The 13,786-nt window shown below is 40.2% G+C and overlaps 1 protein-coding gene across 4 annotated transcripts in view; it reads right to left on the bottom strand.

The window, feature by feature from the left end:
* Nucleotides 1-6,140, bottom strand: part of LOC128698405 (lateral signaling target protein 2 homolog) — a 140,933-nt gene extending 134,793 nt beyond the window's left edge. The window contains exon 1 of one of the 4 annotated variants that reach the window (XM_070088508.1): nucleotides 5,988-6,140. The gene's annotated coding sequence lies outside the window, so the exon portion shown is untranslated. The other 3 variants (XM_070088510.1, XM_070088507.1, XM_070088509.1) reach the window with 3 other exon arrangements.
* Between the last annotated feature and the right edge of the window lie 7,646 nt (nucleotides 6,141-13,786).

Here is a 13,786-nt window from a genome sequence, read left to right as displayed (position 1 = left end):
AAAGTGCAAAGGTTTGCAACAAGGCTAGTTCCAGAGCTCAGGGGTATGTCCTACAAAGAAAGGTTGAGGGAAATCGGACTGACGACACTGGAGGACAGGAGAGTCAGGGGAGACATGATAACGACATGCAAAATGCTGCATGGAATAGATAAGGTGGACAGAGACAGGATGTTCCAGAGAGGGGACACAGAAACAAAGGGTCACATTTGGAAGTTGAAGACTCAGATGAGTCAAAGGGATGTTAGGAAGTATTTCTTCAGTCATAGAGTAGTCAGGAAGTGGAACAGTCTGGCGAGTGATGTAGTGGAGGCAGGAACAATACATAGCTTTAAGACGAGGTATGATAGAGCTCATGGAGCAGGGAGAGAGAGGACCTAGTAGTGTTTATTGAAGAGGTGGGGCCAGGAGCTGAGTCTCGACCTCTGCAACCACAATTAGGCGAGTATGCACAGGTACAACAGGGAAGGTACTGCAATGGATCAGAGAATACCTGACAGGGAGGCAACAACAAGTCATGGTACGTGACTAGGTGTCAGAGTGGGTGCCTGTGACTAGCGGGCTTCCAGAGGGGTCAGTCCTAGGACTGGAACTGTTTCTGGTATGGGTGAATGACATGATGGGAGGGATAGACTCAGAAGTGTCCTTGCTTGCAGACAATATGAAACTAATAAAAAGAATTCAGTCAGATGAGGACCAGGCAGAACTACAAAGGGATCTGAAGAGGCTGCAGGCCTGGTCCAACAACTGTCTCCTAGAGTTTAATCCCACCAAGAGGGAAGTCACAAAGATCAGGGAAGGGCAATGAAAACCACGGACAGAGTACAGTTTAGGAGGCCAAAGACTGCAAACCTCACCCAAGGAAAAGGATCTGGGGGTGAGTATAATACCGAGCACATCTCCTGAGGTGCACATTAACCAAATAATTGCTGCAGCTTTTGAGCGATTAGCAAACCTAAGAATACCATTCCGATGTCTCAGTGAGGAATCATTCAGGACTCTGTATAGTGCATGTAAGGCCCATACTTGAGCATGCAGCACCAGTCTGGAACCCACACCTAGTCAAGCACATCAAGAAATTGGAGAAAGTGCAGAGGTTTGCAATGCACCTAGTCCCGGAGCTAAGGGGCATGTCCTACGAGGAGAGGTTAAGGGAAATTGACCTGATGGCACTGGAGGACAGGAGAAGGAGGGAGGACATGATAACAACATATATAAAATACTGAGAGGAACTGACAAGGTGGACAGAGATGGGACACAGCAACAAGGGGTCACAGTTGGAAGTTGAAGACTCAGACAAGTCACAGGAATGTTAGGAAGCATTTCTTCATAGAGTTGTCAGCAAGTGGAATAGTCTGTTAAATGATGTAGTGGAGGCAGGATCCATAAATAGCTTTAACCCTTTCAGGGTCCGTCCCGTAGATCTACGGCATTACGTTCAGGGTCCAAACCGTAGATCTATGCCAAAATTCTAGCGGCGCCAAATTTAGCGCAAGAAGGCTAGTAGGGCTACATCTGAGAGAATGGGTCTGGGTGGTCAGTGTGCACACCATAGAAAAAATCTGGACACCCGCATGGCATTGTGAGAACGCCGGCAAAGTAGCTTTGTTCATCGTGCCTGGCGGCAAGGAAGCTCTCACTCCCCACTCACTCTCCGGGCGAATTCTGACTCTTCTCTTCACAACTTACAGTTCTAAGACTGATGGAAGTGGAGCTGAAGACGAATTTTATGGTTTTGAACTATATGGTACCATTGTATCATATGGCACAGTGGTATCATATGGTACAATGGTACCATATGGTACAATGTACCATATAGTACATTGTACCATATGGTACATTATACCATATGGTACAGGGTACAGGGACCCTAATGGAAATAAGTCTGTCTGACTTTTTTGGGTTATCCTAGGTTCTCCAAGCATATGCTGCTAAGTATGATATTCTATGTAGCTTTATTTGTGTATAACTAAATAAACTTACTTATGATGCCACATGCACTTGAGTAAGTTTATTCAGGTGTACAGAAGTACAATTACATAGATTATCATACATAGCAGCATACGTATAAAATCCTAGGATAACCCAAAAAAGTCAGGGTGACTTATTTCCATAGTTATCCCTGTATCTGTACCATATGGTGTCCTGAACTGTATGGTACCCTGTGCCATATGTTATCCTGTACTGCATGGTACCATATACCATATAGTACAATGTACCATATGGTACCCTGTAACATATGATACCATGTACTATATGGTCAATAGGTGTTGGTGGCATGAGACGCCAGCCAAGACTGAGTGAGTGGCGATGCAAGCTACTGACTCCGCAGTTTCCGAGATAAAGTGCTTTGTCATCCACCTCAAGGAACATGTCAAGTTCCTGTACACTTGTAAATATATAGTAGAACATTGCTAATATACAACATTTTTGCATATTTTTGTTGTAAACAACTATTGTAAACAAAATAACAATGAAAATATTAGTGTGTTTATTGTGTTGAATACAACAGTACCATATGGTACAATGAACCATATGGTATCATTGTACTGTATGGTACAATGTACCATATGGTACCATTACACCATGTGGTACCATAAGGTACTATTGCACCATATGGTACCATTGTATCATATGGTACCATTGTACCAAATGGTGCCATTGTACCATATGGTACCATTGTATCATATGGTACCATTGTATCATATGGTACCATTGTACCAAATGGTGCCATTGTACCATATGGTACCATTGTATCATATGGTACCATTGTATCATATGGTACCATTGTACCATATGGTACAATTGCACCCTATGGCACCATTGTACCATATGGTACTATATGCTACTGTTGTATTCAACACAATAACCGCACTAATATTTTCATCATTTTTGTTTACAATAAACTTGTAAACAAGTTTTGTAAGCAATATAATGATAAATTAGTGCAGTTATTGTGTTGAATACAATGAGTGTACACTTATACAATACAGTAGGGCCCCACTTATATGGCAGGTTAGGTTCCAGGCTACCGCCGTAAAGCGGAAACCGCCGTAAAGTGGAACACCCTTTTTTTCCACTTATAAAATGCATACAAACACTAGATAACAAGTTTACACTAACATATATTAAGTTAGCAAAGAACCAGGCATCAAAAATCAATAAAAAAGTACAATACACACATAGTGCACTCATTACTTACCTTAAAATATTTATAGTCTTAATCTAGGGTGAGACAAGTAGTATTTATTGTAAAAAATCAAGTGTGGTATGTATGGTAGTCAGCCGAGCTACCATACCAGGCCAACCCACCCACACATATATTCTATGATATTTAAGCATCCCAGAGCAATAAAATGTATATACAGTTCACTCATTACTTACCTTAAAATATTTGTAGTCTTAATGTAGGGTCATGTAGGGTTATGTAAATGAGATAAAACGAATAAATAAGAGAGATAAAGAATGAGTACATGAGAGGGGATAGGCGTAGAGTTATGTAAACAAACCAGGGAAGGTAAGTTTTGTAAACAAACAATGTACACATCTGGTTTGTGTACAAGTTACATTGTGTACAGTTGTCTCTACATTAATACGGTAGAATAAATAAAGAAGAACACTCCCATTCTCATGTAACATCATTTTGAGAAGAAAGGAAGCTCTGAGTGAAGGCAATGGAAATAAGTCACACTGACTTTTTTGGGTTATCCTAGGTTCTCTACACATATGTTGTTATGTATGATAATCTATGTAACTGTATTTGTGTATACCTGAATAAACTTACTTACATACATACGAAAGGAATAATTTTCTACAGTTACCCCCAGTAACACATTTTCTCTTATGTTAGATTAGAGAAAATGTTATTCTTGCCGTCACTTGTACAAGTTATCTAGCTACCACATCTCATATTTATGTTTATTTATTCTATTGTGGGGTGTATTTATCATCTTTTTATGTTATGTATCGTGTTTATTATATAATTTTGAAAAAATATCATGGATGGATTAATGAAAATGTGTATATTAACGTAATATACGACATTTAATGAGACTCGGTGAGTATTGTTATTATTATTATTATTATTTCTAATATGGCGTCACTTGTGCAAGTCGTCTGCTACCACATCTCACATTTATGTTTATTTATTCTACTGTGGGGTGTATTTATCTTATTTATATGTTATGCATCGTGTTTATTATATAATTTTGAAAAAAATATCATAGATGGATTAACGAAAATGTGTATATTAACGTAATACACGACATTTAAATGACTCGATGATTATTATTATAATTACTAATATGACGTCTGGAGACATAAGACACTCTTACTGATTTTAATGTGTACCTGCACGCCAGCACAGTATGTAAGTTTATTTAGGTACAGGTATACATAAGTATAATTATCAGAGTATATATAAAATATGAAATAACTTTTAAAAACATTTGAAATTTTGGAGTTTCCAGACAAAATGGAGAGACTTAGTGCTTACTGAGCTCACAGAGAATGTAAACAAACAGGGTGGGGCACAGTTACCGTATTAGAAAGTCAGGTGGGGGGAGCCGTATAGCGAGTTTTGGTCATAATTTGAAATGACCGTATTAGCGGAACGCCGTAAAGTGAAACGCCGTAAAGCGGGGCCCTACTGTATACATTATACTGGTCTCACAGGCCACAAATGTTATTAGAAAAAGAAAAAAATTAGAATAAAGAAAAAAGTATAAAAAACGTAAAATAAAAAAATGGGATTTTGCAGAAGTCACTGATGTTGCCACCACCCGGTCATTTTGGGTCAACTTCCCGCCGCTGTATCTCCGTAAGTACTGATCAGAATGTTTTTTTTTTTTGTCTTATTATCTTCACAAAAATATAATCTTTAATTTTGTAAGAAATTTTTTTTTTTTTTTTTCAAAATTTCTTGGACACTGGAGCACCACTTCAGATTTTGGCCTTGGACCCTGAAGGGGTTAAGAAGAGGTAGGACAAAGCTCAGGGAGCAGGGAGAAAGTGGACCTGGTAGTGACCAGTGAAAAGGCAGGGCCTGGAGCTGTGACTCAACCCCTGCAACTACAATTAGGCGAGTGTGCACATGCGAGCGTACACACACACACACACACACACACACACAAACACACAAATGCACACACAGCATTAAGCTTTCTCTGGCACTGAAATAACTCCATAATTTCATCATCATCTGTAACTATAGGATTATCAAACTCCCAAATTTATTGGCTTCCTAAATCATGGGATCTGATTACCTAGCATTTTTAGTGATTGGTTATCCTGTAAGTAGATTCAATTAGGGTGTTCACAGTTTTTTTGTTGTAGCCATTATTTTTGAGTTTAGCTCACACCCCTAAATTGAAAGTCAGCAATACTATTTCATTAAAAATGTGCTTTTCTATACCCAAACCACGTCTCTTTCTTAAGAATTTCAGTATTAACAAGATTAGAGAAATATTTAAAGAGATGACCAATTAAACACAAAATGAGCCCTAATCTTTAGTTAAATTTATTGTAAACATAATTTTGCATTGTTCGTGCATTCTAGAATTGTATGGCCTTTAGAAGTACAACCCTGTGACCCTGTGAATGTGGGAGTTCCATTGTATGAGGTTTGTCAGGTCAAATTAGATCAGATGAAGCTAAAGACTTACTTCATTCAAGCAAATAAATATCATGCATCGCCTTACGATACACAAATTATCAGCCAATCCTTCTAGCCAAGTGTGAAATAATCAGGTATTAAGCTCCTGAGTAATGGCTGCAACAGTATTCATTATCCAGGCTTACTACTCAGATAATGAGCATTATGCACCATCCAACAAAGGTTCAGAATCACCGATCACCTCACTAAGAAAGGAAGATGTTGTGCTCATAATCAGGATTGTTCCAGAGGGGTTCTTCGTGCAGGATCATGGTTGCGGGAATCACAGTGTTGAGGGTTGACAGGGAGCAGGAGCAGGAGCAGGAGCAGGACATACCAGGCTCTGGGTCGTCGTAAGGTTGCTCGTCATCAGACTCGGTGCCAGAGTCACGGTCCTCACTGCCAACCTGCAAAACGAATTGGGAATTTCAGTAATTTTATTCAATAGTTTATTAACACTTTCAGGGTTTTCGTCATACTAGTACGGCTTACACACCAGAGTTATTGACGTACTAGTACGCCTAAATTCTAGTGCCTTGAAATCTAGCGAGAGAAAGCTGGTAGGCCTACATACGAAAGAATGGGTCTATGTGGTCAGTGTGCGCAGTATAAAAAAAAATCCTGCAGCACACAGTGCGTAATGAGAAAAAAAAAACTTTGGCTGTGTTTTTGGATTAAAACAGCGACTTTGCACTGTATTTTCGTATGGTATTTATGGTTGTATTCTAGTTTTCCTGGTTTCATTTTATAGAAAGGAAGACATATTACAGAAATTGAGATGATTTTGACTGGTTTCACAATGAAAAGTACCTTGAAATTGAGCTCAAAGCAGCAGAAATGTTCGATTTTTACCCAAGTTCAAAAGTAAACAAATCATGCCAAGCGTCCAATACACGTCAACTGGTGAGTCTAATATTCCTTCACAAGTGCGCTGATATTATTTATACCATTTCTACACTAATGCAGTAGTCTGCATAACAGTAAATCTTCTATTATTTGTAAGAATAAAAATTCAAAGTGGAAAGCAAAAGAAATATAAGAGGGGCCTGGGGACATGACTAACGAACAGAGAACTTGTTATTTTAGTGCCAGGAATGTCTTTCTTGCTTATTCTGGACCCTATTTGGAAATTGACATCTTCTGAAATTTGTGTGAAATTGACAAAATTGCCAATTTCTAATCACTTTATTGGATAGTTGAAATTGGTAAATGGGTGGTTTCTTGTACTCATTTGATAGGAAAAATGGAGTTCTAGCGAAATAAATATGATTTTTGTCGACTAGTACACAGGAATTGGCCAAACATAGGGCTCAAAGTGGGCGGAATCACCGATGCATAAACATCTTCGAGACCGCTAACTTTGCGAGAGCATAATTCCGTAAGTTTCCCATCAAATTTCATACTTTTGGTGCCATTATGATCGGGAAAAGATTCTCTATCATTTCATAAGAAAAAATAATTTTTTTTTTCCGAAAAATTTTCGACCCTGAGAACAAGTTTAGGAGAGGGCCTCTCGACCCTGAAAGGGTTAATGATATATAATACATACAGCAATGTATGATGGGGGGTCATTCAGTTCCTGGAAAACTGGGAGACAATAAAATTTGATCCAATTCCTTGGATCAAGAGCTCCTCATCTCAGTAGTAGTACCAGTTACCAGTAACCAGTGTACCAGTAGATGACTCACTACCAACCGTCTCTGCGTGAATCACTGTCTGTATTCATATTGTGCTGACCACAGCAGTATTTCAAACACCCCCTCACATATGGGTACTGGGGTTAGTTAGTCTTACGATAGAGAGCAGAGAGGCAGGCCGGCTGTTTGGCGCTTCACATACTTTCAGTTCCAATATACGTACTTCCAGCCTACGTGAGTATTTCTTTACCCTATCCACGTGTTCGAACCCCACATGATAAATGGTGGCAGCGGTGGGATTGAACTCTTGGATAGTCAAGGTCCATCTGGCTAACCTTCCAGTAGGCTGTTTGTTCTGGAATAAAGGTATCAGTGGAGCATGGTCTGTCAAGACATGAACAGAGTACTGATAAATAATATCTCGGAAGTGCTTTAAAGACCATACTATTGCTAAAGCTTCTTGCTCAGTTACTGTATAATTACGTTCAGCCTTTATAAGGACTCGGTTAGCAAATACAACTGTGTGGTACTTGCCATCGGTCTTCTGAGCTAGTACGGCGCCTATGCCAATAACTAGCATCAGTTGTCAGATAGAAGGGCATAGAAAAATCTGGAAATTTCAAAATTGGAGCAGATGTTAGCTTTTCTTTTAGAGTTTGGAATGCTCTTTCTTGACGGAAGGTCCAAACAAAAGGAGCATCTTTCTTAAGCAACTCAGTTAGAGGAGCAGCTATGGAAGAAAAATTGGCAATGAAAGATCTATAAAAACCTGCTAAGCCCACAAAGGATCTTACGGCATCAGCAGTTTTGGGTGTTGGAAAATTTAGTACTGCAGTTACTTCACTTTGGTCAGTTGTAACCCCTCTAGGAGTGACTACGTGATCGAGAAACTTAATTTCTGATCTGAAAAATTGACATTTAGACAGTTTGATCTTTAAATTGGCTTCTTCAAGCTTGCCAAGTACTACATCAAGTCTTTTCAAGTATGTATCCACGTCTTTAGACATGACGATTACGTCATCTAAGTACACCATAAGTGCATTACCTATGAGACCTCTAAAGATATTAGTCATGAGCCTTGAGAACGTGATAGGGGAGGATCGTAATCCAAACGCCATACGGAGGAAGTGATAATGACCTGTAGGAGTGGAGAATGCAGTTAGCTCTTGGCTGTCCTCGTGAAGAGGGACTTGCCAAAACCCTTGTAACAAATCCAGGGTTGAAAAGACTTTGTTATCTCCGATGTTACGTAAAAGATCACTCAGTACAGGGAGTGGAAAGCGATCTGGAATAGTTTTCGCGTTTAACTTCCTAAAGTCAATCACTGGGCGCCAAGTACCATCCTTCTTAGGTACTAGGATCAAGGGCGCATTCCAAGGTGAATTACTAGGTGCAATAACTCCATCATCAAGCATTTGATTGATCAATTCTTCTGCGACAGCAACTTGTGAATGAGGCATTCTGTACGCAGGTATGTAGATAGGTCTAGTACCAGGTTCAAGTGGAATACGATGGGACAATAAGTTCGTTATACCCATCTTCTCACCTGGTAAGGCAATGGCTTTACGACGTTTGTTCAACAGAGTCAACAAACGCTTGACTTCATCTGGGAAGTCAGTGGGAGCTAAGTCTTTCTCCTCAACTGGTGGAACAGATTGATCCAGTGAAGTGGATGAGGTTCACTAGTGAATGTAGCCTTACAGCTAGTTCACGATGTACCAGGTGTTGCACACCCTGGTATGGATCGTTCAGTAAAACAAGCCAGATTGAAATACTTTTGGCCTCGTATGGCAACTGATATTTCTGAGTATGTTAAGAAATGTAGTGTCTGCATGCAACATAAAGGTAATGCTAATGGCCCTAATCCAATCCAAGTGTATCCAACTACAGTGGACCCCCGCATAGCGACCTTAATCCGTGCAAGAGGGCTGGCTGTTATGCGAAATGTTCGCTATGCGAATGAATTTTCCCCATAAGAAATAATGGAAATAAAATTAATCCGTGCAAGACACCCAAAAGTATGAAAAAAAAATTTTTTTACCACAAAAAAATGTTAATTTTAGTACACACAAACTGAAAAAGGCATGCACAATTACATGACACTTACTTTTATTGAAGATCTGGTGATGATTGATGGGATGGGAGGAGGGGAGAGAGAGTGTTAGTGTTTAGAAGGGGAATCCCCTTCCATTAGGACTTGAGGTAGCAAGTCCTTTTCTGGGGTTACTTCCCTTGTTCTTTTAATGCCACTAGGACCAGCTTCAGAGTCACTGGACTTCTTTCGCACAACATATCTGTCCATAGTGGCCTGTACCTCTCGTTCCTTTATGATTTGTCTAAAGTGGTTCACAACACTGTCATTGTAACAGTCACCAGCACGGCTTGCAATAGCTGTGTGAGGGTGATTTTCATCAAAAAAGGTTTGCACTTCAAGCCATTTTGCACACATTTCCTTAATCTTTGAAGTAGGCAATTCCTTCAATTTCTCTCTCCCCTCCTTTGAACCAGTTTCCCCAGGTCTGGCCTCTTGCTCTTGAAGTTGATCTATCAGCTCATCAGTGGTTAGTTCTTCATTGTCCTCCTCCACCAACTCTTCCACATCCTCCCCACTAACCTCCAACCCCAAGGACTTCCCCAATTCCACAATTGATTCCTCAACTGGTATACTCCTCTCAGGGTTAGCCTCAAACCCTTCAAAATCCCTTTTGTCTACACATTCTGGCCACAGTTTCTTCCAAGCAGAGTTCAAGGTTCTCTTAGTCACTCCCTCCCAAGCCTTACCTATAAGGTTTACACAATTGAGGATATTAAAGTGATCCTTCCAAAACTCTAAAATTTTAGAGTCAATCGAGTGTCTGTGGTCACTTCAAAGCACTTTTGAAACAGAGCTTTTGTGTACAGTTTCTTGAAGTTGGAAATGACCTGCTGGTCCATGGGCTGCAGGAGAGGAGTGGTATTAGGAGGCAAAAACTTCACCTTAATGAAGCTCATGTCCCCATAAAGTCGCTCTGCCACGTCTGTAGGATGACCAGGGGCATTGTCTAACACCAGGAGGCACTTAAGGTCTAATTTCTTTTCAGTTAGGTAATCTTTCACATTGGGGGCAAATGCATGGTGTAACCAGTTATAGAAAAATTCCCTAGTGACCCATGCCTTACTGTTTGCCCTCCACAGCACACACAAATTATCCTTGAGGACATTCTTTTGCCTGAACGCTCTGGGAGTTTCAGAGTGATACACTAATAAAGGCTTAACTTTGCAATCACCACTAGCATTGGCACACATCAACAAAGTAAGCCTGTCTTTCATAGGCTTATGTCCTGGGAGTGCCTTTTCCTCCTGAGTAATGTAGGTCCTGCTTGGCATTTTCTTCCAGAACAGGCCTGTTTCATCACAATTAAACACTTGTTCAGGTTTCAGTCCTTCAGTTTCTATGTACTCCTTGAATTCATGCACATATTTTTCAGCCGCTTTGTGGTCCGAACTGGCAGCCTCACCATGCCGTATCACACTATGGATGCCACTACGCTTCTTAAATCTCTCAAACCAACCTTTGCTGGCCTTAAATTCACTCACATCATCACTAGTTGCAGGCATTTTTTTAATTAAATCGTCATGCAACTTCCTAGCCTATGATCGCTTGAGAGACGCTATCTCCTGCTAGCTGTTTTTCATTTATCCACACCAATAAGAGTCTCTCAACATCTTCCATCACTTGCGATCTTTGTTTCGAAAACACAGTTAAACCTTTGGCAACAACAGCTTCCTTGATTGCCGTTTTCTTGCCCACAATAGAAGAGATGGTTGATTTTGGTTTCTTGTACAACCTGACCAGGTCGGTGATACGTACTCCACTTTCATACTTATCAATGATCTCTTTCTTTATTTCAATAGGAATCCTAACCCTTATTGCTGTAGGGTTGGAACTAGAAGCTTTCTTGGGGCCCATGGTCACTCATTTTCCAGAAACAGCACCGAAAACACTGTAATAATACGAAATATTCCGAGTGTATGCTTGAATGTTACCGCGGAGGCTGGCTGGTAAACAATGGCACAGGCGGCACATGTGAGGCTGGCTGAGGGCGCACATTGGACGCGTCTCGGACGAAGGCCGCTGAGCGGGTTTTTGTCCACTATGCGGGGCAAAATTTTAGCGAACAAAGCGTCCGCTATGCAAGGCGTCCGCTATGCGGGGCTCCACTGTACTAGCAAACCATGGGAAAGAGTTGCGCTAGATTTGTTAACTAATTTCCAATGTTCCCTCCAAGGCAACAAACATCTGTATGTTATGGTAGACCATTTCACCAGATATTGAGTTAGTTCCTATTGCAGATAAGACTGCCGAGACAGTAGCTAAAGCGTTTAAAGAATGCATTATCTGCAGGAATACCACCCCTAAGTCCCTAGTAACAGATAATGGAGGTGAATTCTGTAATGAAATTCTTGAAAATTTGTGCACCTTGTACAAGATCTCTAAATGCACCATTGTTCCTCATCATCCTGCCAGCAACGGGTTAGCGGAACGAACCAATAAGAAAGTACTTGATATCTTGAGAGCCACTATCAATCCCAACAGTGAAACTTGGGATGAAGTTATACCTGATGTGCAGTGCGCTATAAATTCTGCTTACAATGTTTCTATAGGTGACACTCCACATTATGCATTGTATGGTGTAGATAAACGTTTGCCTTATGAGTTGCTATATTCTAATCCGAAACCAAATTACAACCCTGATGATTTCATAGCAACTCATACCAGCTTAGCTCAAAGTGTTTTTAGAAGAATCCGTGAAACACTTCATAAATCAACAGCAGAATTTACAAGAGTCACAAACACTCGAGCAAAGCTATCCAAAATCAAAGTAGGTTCGAGAGTTATGCTGACTAACTTTAACAAAACGTCTGCAATGCCAAAGCTTGATCAAAAGTTTGTTGGTCCTTATCGAGTAGTTGAATATATCACTGGTAATAAGTATAAGGTTAGAGAAATTAGTACTGGTCAGTATAAAGAATCGCATTTAGATCATATGAAGTTAGTATGTGATGATAATGATGTTCAAACCCAGACTAATGTGACAGACTCTGACAATCCTCCTGATCCTGTACTCTCTTCCTCTGATACTCAGTCAGACGATCAACCTGAATGTCGTTATTCCCTACGTACACGACAGGTATTGAGAAATCCTCAAGTATCATTTGTAACTTCCAATTCAGATTTGCCTCAAATACAGCATGAGTTAGCCAGTGCTACAGAGTTTGATCCTCCTAGAGATGACACCCATTCTGCATATGTCAATCTTACCCTAGCAGAGTTGGGGTTAAATGTAAATAACCTGTATAGATGAATAATTACAGTATCAACTTATCAGTATTCAAGAATTTTTTTTTGTGTTCACGTTCTCTCCGAATTCTGAGAGTTAACAGTCTAGATTTGAGTGTACCGAATCTGCCTTTCTGTTAAACACTCTTTCTTTGTATATATTCCTTCCTCAGAATCCGTAGATCACATGAATACAGATCGATCGATCAAATTTTTTTTTATCACTTCTATTGTGTAATCCCAACGTTGAGTTTCATTCGATGAGTTGTGCTATATTATACCTTGTATTGCATTACATCAGTTACGTAACCTTCCATTCCAATGTTCTACTTATGTATGTTATAATGTTCAATTGTTGTGTACTTTGACATTGTATAGAATCAGCCCAAGCCGTATACCTGCCATCTCTAGTTGTATTAGTTGTATGTCGGGACGACATACGTTAGCGTCACCGAGCTCTCAGTAGTAGTACCAGTTACCAGTAACCAGTGTACCAGTAGATGACTCACTACCAACCGTCTCTGCGTGAATCACTGTCTGTATTCATATTGTGCTGACCACAGCAGTATTTCAAACACCCCCTCACATATGGGTACTGGGGTTAGTTAGTCTTACGATAGAGAGCAGAGAGGCAGGCCGGCTGTTTGGCGCTTCACATACTTTCAGTTCCAATATACGTACTTCCAGCCTACGTGAGTATTTCTTTACCCTATCCACGTGTTCGAACCCCACATGATACTCACTGGCATTCAGATACCTCCCTTGAGAGGCTGCTTTAGCTAAGGAAACACTGATAAATCAAGTACATACATTAATGGATATATACTGTGTTTCTGGAAGACTATAACATAAACTAATTTATATTCATTCAGCAATACCTAGAGGAAGAGAATCATGGAGTAATAATGAAATGATGATCAACGTCATCTGGAAATGCAATACAGCACGTCCCTAACTTGCAACGTTAATCTGTTCCTGAAAATTTTTCTCAAGTCGATAATTAACCCTTTCAGGGTCCGTCCCGTAGATCTACGGCTTTACGTTCAGGGTCCAAACCGTAGATCTACGTCATGAGCTCAGCTCACTCTGATAAACTGTGAGTGGTACATTTGGGCCTAGATATGAGAGAATACATCTATGTGGTATGTGTGCACAACATAAAACAGATCCTGCAGCACA

Source organism: Cherax quadricarinatus, chromosome 25, assembly GCF_038502225.1.
Source record: "Cherax quadricarinatus isolate ZL_2023a chromosome 25, ASM3850222v1, whole genome shotgun sequence".
Taxonomy (NCBI): Eukaryota; Metazoa; Arthropoda; class Malacostraca; order Decapoda; family Parastacidae; genus Cherax; species Cherax quadricarinatus.
The sequence above is the reverse complement of the archived record's forward strand: the minus strand, read 5'-3'. Positions and strand labels throughout refer to the sequence as shown.